Source organism: Petaurus breviceps, unplaced genomic scaffold (genome assembly GCF_028583685.1).
Source record: "Petaurus breviceps papuanus isolate PSGF00001 unplaced genomic scaffold, PetGlider_PUasm1.0 174, whole genome shotgun sequence".
Lineage (NCBI taxonomy): Eukaryota > Metazoa > Chordata > Mammalia > Diprotodontia > Petauridae > Petaurus > Petaurus breviceps.
In genome coordinates, this window is record NW_027185761.1 from 15,142,050 (window position 1) to 15,160,856 (window position 18,807).

General features: G+C 41.1%; 2 protein-coding genes across 9 annotated transcripts in view; both read right to left on the reverse strand.

The window, feature by feature from the left end:
* The window catches only part of ISY1 (ISY1 splicing factor homolog), a 224,957-nt gene that overhangs the window by 59,131 nt on the left and 147,019 nt on the right, over positions 1-18,807 (reverse strand). The window lies entirely within an intron of this gene.
* The window catches only part of CNBP (CCHC-type zinc finger nucleic acid binding protein), a 78,247-nt gene that overhangs the window by 13,068 nt on the left and 46,372 nt on the right, over positions 1-18,807 (reverse strand). For 6 of the 8 annotated variants that reach the window (XM_069083812.1, XM_069083810.1, XM_069083809.1 and 3 more), the window contains exon 1: positions 162-320. The exons of the other annotated variants lie outside the window; for them this stretch is intronic. The gene's annotated coding sequence lies outside the window, so the exon portion shown is untranslated. Of the gene's footprint in view, positions 1-161; positions 321-18,807 lie in introns of those variants that run through there. 8 annotated transcript variants of the gene reach the window in all.

Consider the following 18,807-nt stretch of genomic DNA (forward strand, 5'->3'; position numbering starts at 1 on the left):
TCGGGCAGCTCGCCCCCCCCCGCGCCCCCGCCCCCCCCCCCCCCCCCCCCCCCACCCCCCGCCGCAGCCGCTTCCCTTTGCTGGCCTCGGGCAGCCCGCCCGCCCCGGTCCCGGCCCAGCCCGACCTCTGCCCCGCTCCCCGAAACCAGGCGGGAGGTTACCTAAGACGTCGAAGAGGGCCCGCGGCGGTAGCAGGGTCGGACGCTTCGGTTCCTGAGGAAGGTAGAGGGACGGCGGCAGCAGCAGCGGCTGTTTATTTTCGGGGTCCTAGCCTGCGCCACACGCGGGTCTGCACACGGCCCCACACACGCCGTTGCGCACGGCCCCTCCGCCTCGCCCACGCGGCCAATCAGCGCCCGGATTCCGGCGGCCCAATCAGCGCTGTCCGCAGGGAAAGAAGGCTCCCCCCCACCCCCAACGCCTTCCTCCACCTCGGCTCGGCCCCTCCCCTTTCTCTTTCCCGCCTTCCCCTCAGCCTCCTCCCCTCCGGCTTCAGCCTCCAGTCCCTCGCTCAGACAGTTTCCATTTCAAGAGCTGCTGTGGCGTGGCTGTGAGTGGAGCTCCAGCCTCGCCTCGGGGGTCCGCTCTGCCCTGCGGCCCGCCCGCCCTTCCCGGCGGTTGGTCCTTCCTCGCCAGGGCCCGGGAGGAGGCCCAGGCCCCTAGCTCCCCAGCCGGGTTTGGCGGTCGCTGTGGGGCGGGTCTGCAGAGGCGATGCACACATCACCGCCTCGGTCATAGACTGCGCCCGGGGCCTGCACTCCCTGCGCGCCGCCGGCTGCGCGGGCATGTCCGGCGCGTGTCACAGTGCGCCTCTGTGAGCGCCCCCCTCCCGTAACGGCCCCTCGAGCTGGGGCCCCGCCGGGGAGGCCCGCCCCGAGCCACGCTCCAAACTGCAGGGACGGACGACGCAGTCCGGGGAGCGGGGCTGAAGGCCCCGGCAGTCAGGCCCCCTCCTGCCGGCGCAGGGACCGGCCAGGCCTTTGCACGCGCCCCCAGAGCCCACCCTGTTACCGAGGAGCGAAGGGCTTTGATGTTGGCGCACCGGCCCTGGTGCCAAGCGAGAGGGCGCGGAGGTGTAGCTCTGCAAAGACAGTTACCGCTGTGAAACCCAGTGCTTTGGCGGGAGGGGGGGGGCCCTCAGGAAGGAATGCCGTGTGCGTGCTTTGCTAAAGCAAGGGGAGACCAATACTGACTTGGAGAGAAGATCTTGGGGGGGGGGGGGGTTGGGGACAGTCCACGAGTGTTTTAAGTACCATGTTTGTCCTTGGTGTCTGAAGAGGCCCCATGGCCTCACAGCTGATGTCCTGACTCCTGGGGGAAGTAGATTTAAGTGAGGCAGAGTGGCAGAGTCACCAGCCTCACTGTTCCACAGTCATCCAAAGCAGTGCAGGACAAAAGTCAAGAGGACTTGCGATGGCCAGGGATGCAGTGGGTGACCAACTTCTGCCATTTCTGACCAGGCACTTAGCCCTTCAGTTGTGTCGGTGACCACTGGAACAAATTGTTCTTATCCACGCATTCCAACTGGAGGTGCTTGGGGCAGATGCCCTAACTCACAGATGGCTTTGAGGCCTGTCAGTTACCCTCAGCCTGGTTTAGCCTGTCTGCAGAGACGATTTTACCTGAGTATGGCATTGCCTCTGACGGGGCTACAGCTTCTTGGAGCTGGGTGACAGATGGACACCAAAGGTGGATGAGCAGCCCTCACTCACAACAGAGATGCTAGTCTTCCCTGAACATCACAAACACCCTGAAAGAGGGAGTGTTTGGGGGGGGGAGTCAGAGAAGGTTGATTAGAGGGCAAATGATTGAAATGTTGTTGCCCAGTCATTTCCATATCACTTACCCATGACTGTTCTCAGAGCTAGAATTAAAAGAGAAAAAGAAGGCTCATATCATGGACATGACCTGGAAGTTTTGTGGTGATGGACCTGACACACAATCTTGGCCCAAAGGCACAGATGAGACCTTCAAGTTCTCCATTAAGTTCCATCCTGGAGAGCAACATTTAGAGGACCTGGAAGTTGGGGAGAAGTTTAGAAACTTCTCCCAAAGTAAAGTGACAACCACTTTACACTCTTGTTCCTCGAAAAGTACCTGGGGCACCAAGAAGTTGTGATTTGCCCCAGGGTCACTGCTATAAATGATATTTATTTAACAGGCAAGTCTTTAACATAGGTCCTCCTCACTACCAGGCTCAGCCTGTCCATTCACTAAACTTCTCCTCGGAAATACAACAAAGAAATGAATATAGTTCTCACTTTTCAATCATATTGAATAAAGTCAAATATTACTTATTGTATCTCTGATATTTACCTACTATGAGATAACAATATCTGAATAACAATACACTTTTTTATTCATATAGGCTTATTTCCAAAGAATTTACATAGCTTTATAGATTTTTTTCCCTCTAATTTTATTAATCTCAAAACAATAGGGAAGGAAATAATTTTTACTACTGTCTTCCAGTTGAGGTCCCAAAGTAAGTTTGTTAGTTGCCTAGGATCTAACAATAGAACATAATTCATATTTAAATGGCTTTTTATAGTTTATGAAGCTCTTTCCTTAGAAATCCAAATGTATATATCCACATTTCACAGATGAGATAATTGTGAGTTAAATTGGGAAAACCCCAGAGAATTAAGTGACTTATCCCATACAACAAGGAAGTGTTGGGAGAAATCCAAGTAAAGGAATTCAGGCAGAACATGGACCAGAGTTACAGGGCAGGAACTATGTCTAGTAAGTTCTGATGTGTATTGTTCAGGAGAGTTCCCACATTGAAAATCACAGCCCCATTATAGGATCAAAGTGAACATTATAAGTTATAAGGGTCTTATTAGCCAGTTAACCCTTCCCTGACACAGTCCCTTGCACATACTACTAGTTGATTAATAAATGTACATATATTGAATGGAATTGAATTGCCATCAATCTCTTTAGTCACTGAAACCACACAGTGAAAGAATTCCAACCTTCCACAGGGCAATACAATTAATGTCCTATCTCCTATATCTGTCGGGTTTTTTGAGGCAACACCATTTCTAGACTAAAACAGTGTCATCAGATATAAACCATGTCTTGCTATTCCACTGCTATGAATTCCCATGTGGCAAGTAATTTCTCCCATAATACTTTGATTTGTCTCATTGAGTACTATTTTGGAAAGTTCAAGTTACTTTCTGGGATCTTGAAGGCTGTCTCTTTCAAATTTAGTTTAAAGTTTGAGAGCATTTCTCAGATTTGGATTTATATGATCAACAATGGCCTTAGAACTGACATTTCAGTGACATTTTTCTTTAGTGAAAGAATTATGTCAACCCAGCAGTCCAAACAACCCACCTGAAAACTCTGCAGACCCAATCCTACAATGTAGGTAAGTGCAGCAGCCTTCAGTGTGACTTCTTTGTAACCTAACATCTAGGTAAAATGTATTTACAGTTACTAGAGTTCCTATTCTGGAGGGTGGAGGGCCATTTATCCATTATTATTCTTTATTATGATTATTTTATTCTTCTGCCCTTTAGTAGGACATCCACATCCCCAATGCAGCACAGGATTTGTCTGCTGAAATTGGGCAGTCATCTTGACTATTTCACTGACCTTGCATTTCTGAAGCGTGGATAAATGATATTTAAGGTATTTTTCTGTCATCACTAAATCTCAGAGAAACTAGTTATTTGGGTAATGTCATATGTTACCTTCAAAGAGGAAGTAGTTTCTTATTGGCCAAAGCTATTGCTGCTTTCTGGGAATCTTCAAACTTTCATTTACTTTTTCACCTGTTCCTTATCCTGTTTTTTTTTTTCCCCTTCTGGCTAGGGAGGAAACTGAATTTCCTCAGTCCTGAAGAAAAAAAAAATGTTTAATGTATGAGCTGGTATTGGATGCTTAATGATTGCTACAGTCAACACCCTCCTTCAAAGGCTGAGTCATCTTTGCAAGGTCTGCACTGTGAGATTCCCTGATGTGGTGCAATATTTATGATGAAATAGTCTATATATTCACTAAAGCTGTGGCTAAAATATGATATTTACTAATAAGGTATTTCATAAAACATTCACTCATCAAAATAGCCTGTAATGTAAAGGAATATTTTTAACACCACAGAGCTTGCTGACAAGGATACTTTATATAAGTATGATCTTTCTGTATGTGAAATAGTTAACCGTTGGATTTAATGTAGCAATGATTTATCCTAAGCCATAAGAAAAACATGAAGACAAAGATTAAGACTTCTAAGATGCCTGTGCTATTAAAATAAATGCCAATTACCATTCAATATATCTTTACAGATATCTTGCTCTTACTTTTTTAAAAAGCTTTGTCAGACCCGGCAAACAAACAAAAAAAAAGGCCAATGTTGAGAACTATGGGAACACAGACATGCTAATACACTATTGGTGGAGCTGTGCTAGGAAACCGTTTAGAATCATTCAAGAAAAGTAACTAAACTGCCAAAAAGATACGAGAAAATGTGCCTCCTCCCTTCTTTTCAGAGGTGGGGGGGGAGCTCTGCATATGGAATATGGCTTTTACTGTCAGGATCCAGTAATACAGTCCTTGGAGCATGCTCGGATATGCCCTTCCCATTGAGTTATGCAGAGCATAAATAATATTACTTGCCTGGCTTCAGTCCAAAATGGAGAGGCTTGGTGAACCCTTTCCTGGCTGTGAGTGAGTGAGGGGCTGGTGCTGTGTGGCAACAATGGAGTGTTTTTGGTTGGTCAGAGAAGCCAGAACGAAGTTTCCATATAAAAGTGTTGAACTTATGATCTCTCACTTCCTAGGGTTTTTGAAGGAGCTGCTGGATGAGGGGGTGGGGCATCCAACTCCTTTTTCTTCCTACCCAGCTGCCAAACATCCCCGCCTATTTCTTTTGTATTTATTCCACTCTCCTGATCTTAGGTAAATTAATATGTGGTGAGGGAATTAACCAGGTTATGGCCTTGTGAGTTTTAAAAGGTCAGAAGAGCCATCGGGGTTCCCTTAACAACTGGAATCAGTAGAAGAGATCCCTGGAACCCATGGCACAGCAGCCGAAGGCCCTGCTTAATTCAACTCAGCAAGCATGAGTCAAGACAGTGCACCCAGCAAGGAGCCAGCTGAGCTGAGAATTGAGCTAGGGAATGACTCATCATTGTCAATTCAAAGAGGGAAGAAAGACTACCAGGGCCAGAAGTCACAAGGTATACCACAGCCTCACACATTTTATACATATATGCCTGCATTCCTTGGTACTTAAAACTTGATTCCACTCTCCCTAAGTACCTTCTATATGCAATGGTAGGATGCATCCCTACTCTGAAAAGATGTTTTTGTTATTTTTTTTAATTTTTGATCTCGCTATACCTTCAAAGTGAGCACTCCTGTAAAAGCTAACTGAGGCAGTAACCTGCTGCTTGATCCCCATGCCACAATTCTCTCCTCACTCCAGTCCATTGTCCACTCAGTCATCAAAGTGATCTTCCTAAAGCAAAAGTCTGAACTTGTTAGGACCCCCCACACACACACTCAATAAATGCCAGTGACTCCCTATCACCTCAAGGATCAAATATACAATCCTGTTTAACATTCAAACCCTTTTCATAGAGCCATCAGGGGTTCCCTTAACAACTGGAGTCAGTAAGATAAGTCACTGGAGCCAATAGTGCAACAGCAAAATGACTTGTTTGACTCATCCCAGCAGGTTTGAGTCAAAACCGTGTACCCAAAAAGGACCCAACTTAGCTGAGCAAGGGAGTGACTCATGGCTAATGCAATGTCCAAAGCAAACTTGGTGGGGAATCTAAGAAGGTGAGACAATACCCACCAGGGTCAGGAGTCATGATGTATGCCAGTCCCGCATATCCATCACCTTCAGAAACTGTTCCCTTTCTAGTGTTCTTATACCTATACGGTCCTCCCTCCCACATACTCTGATACCCACCTCCAGACTTTGGGCATTTTCACTGTCTGGCCCCCACACCTGGAATTCTCTCCTTTGTCATCTCTATTTCCTGGCTTCTTTGAAGTTCCAACTAAAATCTCACCTTCTACAAGAAACCTTTCCTTATCTCCCTTAATTCTAGTGCCTTCCTTATGCTTATTATTTACAATTTATCTTTTCTATAACTTGTTTGTACACAATTGTATATGCAGTCTTCCCCTTTAGACTCTGAATGTTTTGACAATCTATCTTTTTCTTTGTATCCCTGGCAGTTAGCATAGAACCTGGCACTTTGATTAATAAATGTTTATTGCCTGAATGACTGATGTCAATTACATGATTGATATTGGAGAAAGCATACAAGATTGGGGATCATGAGAGATACTATTAGAAATACCAGACCTTTGTGGTTACCTTGAGGGGAGAAGTGGTCAACTGACTTCTGGGGACGTAGCTGCCAGTGTATGAGTTGGTTAGTTTTGCTGAACTGTTTTCCCCCCCACTTTTTAAATTCTTTGTCATAAAAAACTGTCTTGGGATGGAGGGCAGTGAAATAAAAACAAAAGATACTAATTAAGTTTTTTAAAGAAGTGATTTGACTTTTCATACCCTTTGATCCAGCAAAAGATTCCAGTCCTGAGAAGCCAAAAACAAAACAAAAGAAAAAAACCAAAGAAGTAAAAAATATAAAAGTTCCAATATATTCCAACACAATCATAGCAGCACTTTTTGTGGTAGCAAAGAACTGGAAACAAAGTGAGTGTTCATAAATTGAAAAATGAATAATATTAATGTAAAGGAATATTAAGATTCAGTTTAAAATTGCATTAATTATATATTAAGAATTCAAAGAAACATGGTAAGAGTTGCATGAATTGATGCAGTATGAATAAGTAGAACCAAACAATATATACAATGACTACAAACACAAATAATCAAAACATTAAAAGGAATCTGAACTTTGAGTAATTGTCAGAACCAATATTTTTTTTTAATGAGAATAGATAATAAACCATATCCTTCACTGGGCAAAGAGTCATAGAGAAGACTGGGAAGGGAGGAGTTTTCAGAATGATGCATACATTGCATTTCTGTCTATTGTTGCTCAACTATTTTTTCTTTTGTTACAAGGGCGGGTTCAATTCCAGAATAGAGGTGGGGTTCATATTCAGAAATGACTGTGATATCAATAAAACTTAAAGAAAAAAGGGCTTTAGATATTTTCAAATATATTTTTTAGGCCTATTAATTCAATTTAGTTTCCCCTCCACAGTCATTTACATTATATATTTACATATGACTTAGGCAACTTTAGTTTTTCTATTACATTGAAGATTATTTGCAAGTGGAATAAGTAATTTTTCCTGTTCTTATTTTCATGTTTTAGACCATAGGAAATCTGAACTGATTATGAGAAAACATACATGGAATAATATGTTTTTATATTTTAAAAATTATGAAAAAAATTATTTAAAAATTACAAAATATACCACTATTGTTCAATATTGTACAAGAATTGCTAGCCATAATAATAAGACATGAAAAAGAAATTGGAGTAAAAATAGACAATGAGAAAACAAAACTATCACTCTTTACAGATGATATGATGGTATACTTAGAGAATCAACTATAAAACTAGTTGAAACAACGACTTCAGCAAATTTGTAGGATATAAAATAAACCCACATAAATCATCAGCATTTCTATATAGTATCAACCAAACCCAGCAGCAAGAGATAGAAAGAAAAATTCCATTTAAAATAACTGCAGACAATAAAAAATATTTGGGAGTCTACCTGCCAAGACAAATGAAGGAATTATATGAACATAATAACAAAATACTTTTCTCACAAGTAGATAACAGATCTAAAGAACTGAAGAAATATTCATTGCTCATGGGAAGGTTGAACCAATATAATAAAAATGACAATTCTATGTAAGTTAATTTGCTCATCCAATGCCATACCGATCAAACTATCACAGAAGTATTTTGTAGAGCTAGAAAAAATAGCAACAAAATAAAAGATCAAGAACATCAAGGGACTCGATAAAACAAAATTAAAGAAGGCAGTCTAGCAATTGCAGATTTCACACTATGGTACAAAGTGATCATCACCAAAACAATCTGGTACTGGCAAAAAAACAGTGGTGGATCAGTGGAATATGGTTAGGTACACAATACACAAAATTAAATGACCATAGTAATCTAATGCTTGCTAAACCCCCAAATGCAAGTTTTTGGGGTAAGAACTCAACACTGGACAAAAATTTCTGAGAAAACTTAGAAAGCAGTTTGGAAAAACTAGACAGAGACAAATATTTCACATTGTATACCAAGATAAGGCCAAAACAGATAAATGATTTAGACATAGAGGATGATATAAGTAAGTTAGGGGAGCATGGAAAAATGTAACTCAGGATCTATAGATAAAGGAAAAGTTTATAACTAAAGAAGAAATAAGAGGAGATTACAGGAAGTAAAATAGATAACTTTGACTACATTTAATTAAAATGCTTTTGCACAAACAAAACTAATGTAGCCAAAATTAGAAGGAAAATAAGAAAATGGGAAAAAAATGTTGCAATGTTTCTCTGATAAAGGCCTCATTTCTCAAATATATAGGAAATTGAGTCAAATTTATAAAAAATAAAAGGCATTCCCCAGCTGATAGTCAAAGGATACGAACAAGCAATTTTCAGAAGAAATCAAAGCCAGCAATAGTCACATGGAAAAAATGCTCTAAATCACTACTGATTAGAGAAATGCATGCAAGTTAAAAAAACTCTGAGATACCACCTCATACCTATCAGATTGATTAACATGACAGAAAAGAAAAACGATTAACACTAGAGGGGAATGTGGAAAAATCGGAACATTAATTCACTTTTAATGGAGTTGTAAACTAGTCCAACCATTCTAGAGAACAATTCAGAACTAAGCCCAAAGGACTATAAAACTGTGTATACCCTTTGACCCAGCAATACCATTACTAGGATTATATCCCAAAGAGATCAAAGAAAAGGGAAAATTTATACAAAAATGTTTATAGCAGCTCTTCCTATGGTGGCAAAGAATTGGAAATCCAGAGAATGCCCATCAATTGGGGAATGGCTAAACAAATTGGGTTATATGAGTGTGATGGAATATTATTGTGCTATAAAAAATAACAAACAGGATGGTTTCAGGAGAAACCTGGGAAGGCTTAAATGAACTGATGCAAAGTGAAGTGAGCAGAACCAGGAAAACATTATACATAGTAACAGCAATATCATAAGGATGATCAACTGTGAGAGACTTAGCTACTCTGATAAAGATAATGATCCAAGACAATTTCAAAGGATCTGTAATAAAAAAAATTTTTTTATCTACAGAACTGATTAAACTCTGAGAGCATACTGAGGTATATTTTGTTCACTTTCTTTATTTTTCTTGTTTTTTTGTGTGTGTTTTCTTTTGCAACATGGCTAATATGGAAACGTTTTACATGACCCCACATGCATGATGGAAATCAAATTGTCTTCTCAAGGAGGAAGGAGAGAGAGAATTCAGAACTCAAAATTTTAAAAAATGATTGTTAAAAATTTTTACATGTAATCGGAACATATTTCATAAAATAAAAACAAAATTTTTAAAATAAAATAAAATATGGTTTTATATTAAGTATAAAATATAAACTGTATAGAATTAATTTAAAGAATACAAAAACAAAAAAAGTTAAATGTAAAATCAGGAGAGAGGACACTAGCAGTTGAGGGGAATCAGAAGAGATGTAGAAGGTGGTACATAAGCTGTGTCTTGAAGGAAGACAGGGATTCTATGAGGCAGAGTTGAGGAGAGAGGGGATGCCAAGCAAGGGGAATGTTTAGTGTAAATCCACAGAGATAGGAGATGAATTCCCATATGTGAGGAACAGAGAGAAGGTAGTTTAGCTAGATCACAGTGAAATCAATCAAAGGGCAGTAATTATATACAATGAGTCTGGAAATATAAAAGTCAAACACTAAAGGTTCTTTTTTATGTGACAAAAAGGCAGGGGAATTCACTGAAAAATCACATTGGCAGTAGTGTAGATGATGGAGGGAGTTGAGGCAAGGAAACTAATTATGAGGCTATAACAATAATCTAGGTGATGAATGATAAGATCCTGAACTGAGATGATGGCAATATGAGTATTCAGGATACAGGTGCAAATGATGTTAAAGAGATAGAAACGTCCAAGATTTGGCAACTGATTGGTTATTTGGGGTAAGAAAGACTGGGGAGCCAAGGATGAGACCAAGTTTATGAACATTGAAGACTAGATGAATGGTGGCACCTTTGACAAAAATAATGAAATTTGGAAGAGAGGTGGGTTTAGATGAAAAATTAATGGGTTCCATTTTGGACATGCTATGTTTGAGATGTCTCTGGGACATCTAGTTTGAAATATCCAATAAATTGTCAATGGGCCAGTTTAGATAGATTGAAGATTAGAGAAGGATGGGAGATAAGCAAGGATGTACTCTGGTGGAGAAGATAGGAAGAGGGATCAAGGAACATGTAGGGAATCGGCAGAGAGAAAGGCCACCTTGTTGTCAGAGACTGGTGGGAAAGGAAAAGAGAAGAGGTTTTGAGATGAAGTAAAGGGAGAAAGAGGGAGTTCCTGTCACATGGCTTTAATTTTCTCAGTAAAATGAGATCCTTATCTGAGGAAGAGCATGAGAAGCTTGAAGACAGCAGAGAAGGTTTGGAAAACTTCTGTGGGGGGTGAAATAAAAGAATCAATTAGGAAGGAATAAAAAAATATCTTGCTGCATTGAGGGCCCAGTTGAAGTTGGATAACATGAACTAATGGTAAACCCAAACAGCAAGGCTGTGTGATTTTTCTTCATTTTTGTTCAGTAGCAGATGAGTAAGTCATGTGGGGAGAATAATGCAATGCTGAGGTATCTCAAGGGAACAAACGGGAGAGAAACAAAGGAATAATAGATTTGAGAGCAGAGGAAAGTGCAGACTTGAATTGGCTACCTATCAGGTGCAGATTAGAAAGGGAGGTAAGAGAAATCAGAGCAGGGATAATGAACTTAGAAAGTGCTAAGAGGTAGGGGGAATGAAGGTCAAGAAAGGGCAAAAGGCTTAGAAGGGCTGACACAAAGGGAAAAGATGGAATGATGGAAGTTTATGATCAGGTAGAGAATTGTTAAATTTTTCACCAGGAAAAACTTAAAAAACATCCTTTTAGCCCCTTTATGATGCCCCCTTTCCTCCTAGCACATATGCAATCCCCTCCCCCTAAATCCCTGGTGTCTTCAAGATTTCCTTTAGGGCTGCTTTACTCAAGTGGGACTCCAAGCTGTGCACAGTCAAAAACTTAACTAACAAAATGTATTATTTTTTGTTTAGTTATTGGATGATGCCATAGAAAACATGCTCCTCCGGTTCACAGATAATATAAAGGTAGAGGGGAGAGACTATTATATTCAGCAACAGAGTCAGGATCCAATAGGATAAAATGTAATAGAGACAAATGTAGTCCAAAGATAAACCTTAAAATTAAAAGACTGAGAGTCATTATGGATGAAAAACGGGGGAAAAGATTTGAGTTTGGGGATGCTACAAGTGATACAGCTTACAATGTGATGTGGGGAATAGCTTTTTAAAAAAGAGATAATACTATCCTAGGCTATAAAAAGGAAGCACACCAGATCTAATTCTATGACTTAATAGTGCAGTCCTAGGGAACTGCCTAAAACACACAAGAGTTGTCTAGAGTCATGTATCTAGTAAAAGTCAGTGGAGGGATCTGAATCTGGAGCTTCCTGATACTAAACAGAATTTTGCCATGTTGTATTTAGGAAGCAGAGTTTCCAGAAATATGGCAGCGATGGAGAGTCCTGACATGGTCAGCAAGATGTTGAAATATCATGTTCAATTCTGAATTATAAGAAGGACTTAGATTAACTTAATTTTGTCCAGGATGATGTGACAAAACATAGTATGTGAGATTTATAAAGGACAAGATGGTGGTCTTTCAAGCATTTGAAGAGCTTTCATGTGGAAGAAGGACTAGACTTTTTCAGCTTGACCCCAGAAAGCAGGACTAGGAATAATGAGCAGAAGTTGCAGAGTGTCAGATTTAGAAGGGATGGGAAAAACATCCCAACAATTAAAGCTCTCCAAAAAATGAACAGGCTGTTTCAGGGAGGCACTTGCTTACTTTAAACAGAAACTGAATGACTACTTATTGGGTGTTAGAGAAACATTGGACTAGATGCTTTCAACTCTGTGGTTTTATAATGCCAATCCTGTGTCCCCATTACCATAGGCTCAGTTAGGTAATTTAAGCATGCTAATTCATGCTAAATTGTTAATGGTTTAATTTGTTAACCCTCAAAGATAATATATTTCTTTTGTGACATACCCAAAGAATTAACAAATGAGACTTTTTAGCACCTCTGGTAGGGGTGGTAGGGAGAAATTTTGGGAGGGTTCAAAACAAGTTACATTAAGACTTACCCAATCTGACTGCTTATCTAAAGGCCCAGAGGAATGGTAGTGATTTGTGCATTAAAGTTTTCATGGAAAGACTTAAGAAATACAATATTGCTATTTAAAATAAAAACAGATGACTACTTTTTTTTCCCCAAAGTAAATCAATTTGAAGATTTAACACATTAGTCAGCTTCCAGGAGGAATAACTGTTTTTAAGTTCAAGAAAACCATCAATTATTGCTTTGTGGAAACAAGTTCCAGCCTATATTTATTATGTTATGTGGGTACTATCAGACAGACCAAAGAAAGCTGGGGAGCCTGGAATGTGCATGAGGAGTTTGGAATGTCTGTATAGTGTCAGTTAAACTGGTTTTTCCTGTTTGCTGCTATCCAAGGGATGTGAAGATGGGTCAGAAAGAAAGTAATAGAGATGACTGTTGGGAGAGCAAGGACAAGGATGAGAAGAGACATTTTTAAGCATTCTGGCAGTTTCCACACTGGTTTCAGCCTCTGAATCCTAATAAGGATACAATGTTAGCACATGTGGCCACAGATTGTACCCTTAACCCAGGAACCATAGCAGTCCTGCAAATTCACACCATTGGTTAGTGGAAAAATGTTCCTTAAGGACACTGGGTCACAGGGCTGACCCTACTGCAAATTGTGTAGTAAATAAAGATAACATATATCAGATAGGACATTATTTCTTGCCATTTCTCCCATTCCCAGGAACTTCAATGAAGTTAGAGAAACAGGTTGAAGCCTTCCAACCAGGATGGCAGGAGGCAGGCAACCCTGTCATATGAGGATTAACAGAAGGAACTAGAGTTCTTCAGCCTGAAGAAGAGACTCAGGGCAATCCTAACTGCTGTATTTGAATCCTAACTGCTGCCTCCAAGTATTTGAAGGGCTTTCATTTAGAAGAGTAGATCAGATTTGTTCCTATAGCATGCAGATAAAGAACCAGGAGCAAGAAGTAGAATTCGTATACTTGATATAATAATAACAACAATATCACTTTATGATTTTTTTTGGAGGGCAACTGGGGTTAAGCGACTTGCCCAAGGTCACATGGCTAGTTTTTTTGTGTTAAGTGCCTGAGGCCAGATCCAAACTCAGGTCCTCCTGACTCCAGGGCTGGCGCTCTACTCACTGTGCCACCTAGCCGCCCCCACTTTATGATTTTCAAAGCACTTTACAAATATCTTGTGTTAGCCTCACAATAACCCTTGGAGGTAAGTGCTATTTTACACATGAGCAAACTGAGGCAGGTAGAACTGAAGTGACTTGCCCACTGTCACACAACTAATAATTATCTAAAGTTGGATTTGAGCTGAGGTCTTCCTGACTACAAATTCAGCACTCTATCCACTGGGTCCACTGGGCAGTGACCTAGCTGTAAGAGAAAGCCTACTTTAAAAGAGATGTTCATAAGTGGAATGAGCAAATAGATCAGCAAATCTAGATTGTAGAGTACTTGGAATGGAGTAAATTGTTAGAAGAGTAGAAAGGCAAGATGACTAATTTGGGGAAGGGCTTTACAAGTCAACAACAGTTTATATTTACTCTGTAGGTGACAAGGAGATAATGGTCATGCTATGGTCAGCCCTGTGCTTTAGGAAAATTCCTTTGGAACTGAAGCATCATGATGGGCAGGGGAGTGACTTAAGGAAGGGGGAGCAAGTAGAAAACTATTGCTATCATTGAGGCACCAGATAAGCATAATGGATTGGTATTGGTGTGGTGGCTGGCTAGGTGGAGAAAAGGGAATTCAAGAGGAACTATCACATCAATGGGGCATTTCTTGTCTTAAAAGATAATCATTTGGGTAAGTCATTTAACCCCAATTGCCCAGCCTTCCCCCCTCCAAAAAGCAAAAAAAAAAAAAAAAGTAAAAAATTGTTTAAAAAAAAAGGTAATAATTTATGTGAAGTTATATGGTCCTTGTCATGTCTATCACCTGTCAATTCTTTTCTAGAAGAAAGAACTCCCAATACATTGGTAATCTACTTCCGTGGTGTCTACAGAGCTTTGGCCTCTCTCATAACTTATTCCTGATCTATGCGATCCACAAGAATTCTCACCTTCCTCACCAATTCTCACAAGGTGTCAAGGTATTTACTGATTTAATTTATATAGTTTTAACAAATTCTTCATAGACTTTTACTTCCTCTTCAATCTCTGCAACAGGTGTTGGTGTATCAGTTAAAATCACGTGTATGGAATTCTTTCTGTACAAACTTATCATGAGTATTTTAATAGATGACCAAATGTTCCATGTGAACTATTTATTGACCTTGTGTACTCATTAAGAGCAATTCCACCAATTGCTTCATCTGTCTCTCCAAGGAGAGTCTGTGAGCATCCTTTCATTTAGCTGCAACTTCTTCCTTTTGATTTTGTTCATAACTGGAATGTCAAAATTGATACAATTCAGCTTCTCCAGTAGTCTATCCATTCAATGAATAAGGATGTCACATCAAGTAGCAGCCATATTAGTTTATAGAGAGTATAAAGACTAGGTGGTTTTTCTCATAGCCTTGGCTCCTTTTCTGCCATCTTCCCACCACTAGCTGTATGATATGGAATGTCATTTTGTATTTTCCTTTGTTGTATCACCATGGTCAAAAAATTCATCTCCAAGTGGCCAACCAGTGAGCCCCTCTGTACTTAGCTAGGCTGGTCCTCAGAAAGCAGACTTGTTCTGTTACTGGGACCATACTTGAAGCCTTTCTAGCATGGTAGAACGTGTTAGAGCTTGAGCTCCACTGACATATCCTTTGAGAACCAAGGGTCACCTCCATGCCAGGATGAAGTTTCAGAGTAGGACTCTGTGGAGGAAAGAAGGCATATGTGTATAAATACTGTCATACTGAAATATTGTCATGTAACAAGAATGAGCTACAGCAGATTGGCACCGCTGAGATATTAAAAGAACCAGAGGAAATCCTCCAATCCATTGAGTGGATCCTCCATGGAGGATTTATGGGAAGACATAGACAAGAACCATACAGAATAGTGAAATGTGGAGGAGTTGTCCTTTGCATTGGAAGAGGAAGTACTAAGTCAAGAATCCAACAAATTATTATAAATATTAATCCTATGAGAAACTAACCTATAAATACTTAACAGATCATGATTCCTAAATTTGGACTAAGGCCCTCTGGGGTGAGGGATCCATAAATGATAATAACAATAATAAGCATAAATTAAAATTTATACAGCACTTACTATTTTGTTCACTGTGCTAAGTGCTTTATAAATATCTCATTTGATCCTCACAACAATCCTTAAGACAGGTGCTATTATTATCCATTTTACACATGAGGAAACTGAGGTAGAAACTCAGTGACTTGCCCAGGGTCACATAGCTAGTAATAGATAAAGTCAGATTTGAATTCTGATTTTCCTGACTCCAGGGCCCTCTATTCATTGAAGACCCCTAGCTTGCCATTACCCTAAGCATTTCTATTTTGGTCTTTATTCAGCTCCAAAAAAAGGAGAGGGGAGGCAAAAATAAAACCACTGTCATTAGGGAATTTGTGAAATTTATTGACACCATAGGAGGAGATCCATGAAATTGTTTAACATCAGAAAAGGGTCCTCAAGCTTGACAAGGCTGGGAACCATTAATCTGTAGATGCTACTTTTCAGATCACCAAGCTTACAGAACCACTCTAATAGTGAAACAGACTTCAAAGGCAAAAAGGTTGTGTGTAATCTATCTCATTTTCTTTCTTTTGCTTTTTTTGGAGGGCAATTGGGGTTAAATGACTTGCCCAAGGTCACACGGCTAGTTTTTTGTGTTAGGTGTCTGAGCTGGATTTGAACTCAGGTCCTCCTGACTCCAGGGCTGGCGCTCTATTCACTGCGCCAGGTAGCCTCCCCAATCAATCTCATTTTCAACAAGGCTTTGATTCTGTCTCACAGCATGTTCTCATCACCAAACTGAAAAGTATGATCTTGAAGGTACTTTGTCATGCAGTGTTGCATGATATGCTCCACTGCATACATTTCCATTGTTTAAGTAGAAATGAGTGTAACTCCCTCTCTTTTCCACCTTAAGAATGTAGGAAAGACTGCTCTTTTTATACAATTCTCATATCCCTTCAGCTCTCAGTCACCTCCTAGTTTTGTTCCTCCTCCTCCTCCGAGTGTTTCTCCTTGCTCTTTTTCGGTATTTCCTCTTCCTCCTCTCTGCTATAAATAGGCGTCCTCCAAAGCTCTCTACTCCACCCTTTCCCTTATGTTCTCTCCTCTGGAATAAATGTTTATCGAATCAAATTGATCTTTCACACTATCAATGGGCTATTTCAAGATACCATTTTTATCCCACCATTTCTATCAAATGTGTATGACAGTTCATCTAGATGCTGATATTTGCAGTTGTGCTGATTTTTACATCCTATGCTTCTTACTAGTCCATGAATTATAAGGTAAAGTGCCTGAATGGATCATATTGGAACAATTAAAGGTTTTAAGTACACGAAACAGATCTTGATTTAAAACATTCTGCCCTGAATGTAGATTGTATTTGTGTAAATGATTCTCATGTGAAGTCATAGTAGAGAACATGTTAGATAACTTTTTTGAATCATTCAATAAAAAAGGAACTAAAGCCATCAAAATTTTAGATTTTACCTGAATCTTGAAGGCAGAACTGTATTCTAGAACAGGTTTTGCTATTTTGCTCGCCTATGTGACCATGAGCAAAATGACTTAACCTCTCTGGGCTTTATCTTTTCTCACTTATAAAAGGGTGCTAATAATATTTGTACTTTCTTTCTCAAGGGTTATAATGAGGGTCAAATATGATAATAGAAGGACTACGTGCTGTAAGAAATGTTGTATGGGATGAATACAGAGAAGCACAGAAAAATCTACATGGACTGATGCAGAGTGAACTAAGCAGAGCCAAAAAAACAATATATCCAATAACTACAACAATATGACTGGAAAGAAGTACTCACAAAAAAAATTAAAAGTGAATGTAACAAAAATAAAGATCAAGCATGGCTAAAATATAGAGTTATAAGAGGACACCTTCAACCTGCCCCTTTGTTGAGGTGGGAGGTCTACATGGGTTACATAGTATACATATTTTCCAACTTTTCAGTGTAGAGTTCAGTTGTGCTGATTTCTTTCCTCTTTCAAAATACTATTTGTTATATAGGATGGCTCTCAGGGGGCAGTGGAATACTGGGGGTAACAACTATGACAAAAACAGAAGACATCCATAAAAATTTTTTAAAAGGCTTGCTGTAACGAGGTCACAGCTCACAACACAGGAATAGGAGCAAGGTTAAGTGGCGGACGGGAGTAATGCGGCCTGGGAGTTGGCTCTGCGAAGGGTGGCTAAGAGAAGCAGATGGTGGGCCCAGGGGTCCTAGCAGGGAAGGGAGGGGTGTGTAGCCAGTGCAGCGAAGGCTTGGGAAAGCACTGAGGGGCGGGAGGCCCTAGAGGACACAGAAGGAGGCCAGGGGTCCTAAGGAAAGGGGGAATGGAGAAAGGTCCCGAGCAGATAGAGGGGTGCAGAGTCTAGAAGGAGGGGTGCTCCTGCAGTCGCTCCCCTGCAGGCCTGATGCAAGCCCTCTGCCAGGTCCGAAGGACACATGGCTTCACCCTGAGGGTCCCGACTCATCTTCCCATGAATAACAACCTATCCCCCTAATTTTATCTTTAAAAACCCACCAAAATAAAATGGTGGCCATTTGTAGGCCTTCCCAAGGCCCCGCCCCCTGCGGGCCCACGAGGTGTAACTCTTATTGCACCCATGTCTCGTTCTTGAAGGGCAAACTGAGGTTGGGGGAGGGGGCTGGCAGCCGCCCTAGGTCCGATAACCGGAGGGCAGAGCGCGGGGTGGCCTCGGGGTCCACTGCTAGGAGTGATGGGAGGGGAGGGGAAGGGGGAGAGGGAGGGCGGGGCCGAGAGGGTGGCTGGGGCGGAGGCTGGGCTTCATGCACAGAGCTGCGGTGGATTGGCTGCAGTGCCTCTGGGCTTCCGGGCCACCTCTTTATATATTTTGATGTTTGCCAGGGAGTATACTGATTATTCATGAATTTCTCGGGCTCCTCCGTCACGTGGAGTTTTTCCGCATGAAAACCATTAGTCCGGTTGCAGGACCACAGGGGCGGGGGCGGGGAGGAATCAGACCTAGGGAGCCTCGGGACTGGAACGTTGGGAGCTGGGAGGGAGGAGGGGGTGCGAATGGAAATTTCAATGGAAAGGGGATAAGGCGGGGGGGGGGGGGGGGGGGGGGGAAGAACGAGAGAACATGAAGATAGAGCCGTAAGAGACAAAGGCGGAGCTGATTGACTACTAGGTGGTCGCGAGGGTCGGATGAAGATACGTGAACTCCACCTTCAATCTATTGTGCATGGACATTGAGGCGTTATGGTCAGCC